Genomic DNA, 1,293 nt, shown 5'->3' on the forward strand with positions numbered 1-1,293 from the left:
GGGGGGGCTGCACCGTGCGTGTCTTGGGGACTGGGCCGTGCCCCTTCACACTGCCGCTTCAGTGATACGGTGTGATCGAGCGCTGTACAAAAACTGAACTCTACACCTAGGAAAGCTAGCATCTCAGGGAAGAACTGAGGCAAGGACCTCTGTTCTCTCTAAGCTGAGTTAATGTGAGCCAACTCAGTTTTTTTAGCCTCCGGCTCACACGTTTTTATCTTCGCTCATGAAGGAGGGCTCCAGAGCGAACTAATTCATGCAGTGGCCAAACCGTTCGCTCACGACTTTAATCCCTGTAGCTCACAAAGTAGAACTTTTGCTCACAACACTCTACAGCTTAGAAGGGCCACTGGCTCCCTGATGCACTGGCTTTCTGCATGCGGGGCGTGGGTGGACACTTTCACCCCCTTTTACACTGTGATGATGGACTGATCCAGACGTACCAGTCAGGGAGAGCTCCAGCTAGAGCCAGGTAACTTTAAACAGGGTCGAGACCCCCGCTGTTTGGTGTCGTGGTTAAATGCCAGTGTAGGCAGTCTGGTGTCGTGGTTAAGTGCGCGGACTCTAATCTGGGAGAACCAGGTTTGATTCCCCAGTCCTCCACTTGCAGCTGCTGGATGACCTTGGGCAAGCCATAACTCTGGCACAGTTCTTGAAAAAGAGCAGTTTCTGTCAAAGTTCAGTCTCACCTACCTCACAGGGTGTCTGTTTTGGGGAGAGGAAGGGAAAGGAGTTTGTAAGCCACTCTGAGACACCTTTGGGTAGTGAAGGGCGGGGTAGAAATCCAATCTTTCGTGTAGTGGTTAAGTGTGTGGACTCTATCAATTGATATTTAAAGTTCAGGAAGTAGTTGAAATAGACAAACTAACCACAGTCTTAGAGAATAAAGATATGGATATATTTTATAGTAGGTGGGAAATGTTTTATAAGTGGATAAAAGATAATAATGTATGATTTATTTGACTCCGATAGTTGAATGTTTGAATTACCATGAATGCATGATGTAATGCATAAGAAAACTGTAATAAATAAAGATTATGAAAGTGTGTGGACTCTAATCTGGGAGAACCGGGTTTGATTCCCCCACTCCTCCACTTGCACCTGCTGATGTGACCTTGGGTCAGTCACAAGCTCTGGCACAGCTGTCCTTGAAAAAAAGCAGTTTCTGTCAGAGTTCTCTCAGCCCCACCCACCTCAAAAGGGTGTCAGTTGTGGGGAGGGGAAGGGAAAGGAGTTTGTAAGCCGCTCTGAGACTCCTTTTGGGTAGTGAAGGGCCATGGGGTATAAATCCAA

Source organism: Gekko japonicus, unplaced genomic scaffold (assembly GCF_001447785.1).
Source record: "Gekko japonicus isolate JY-2015 unplaced genomic scaffold, Gekko_japonicus_V1.1 scaffold2321, whole genome shotgun sequence".
NCBI lineage: Eukaryota > Metazoa > Chordata > Lepidosauria > Squamata > Gekkonidae > Gekko > Gekko japonicus.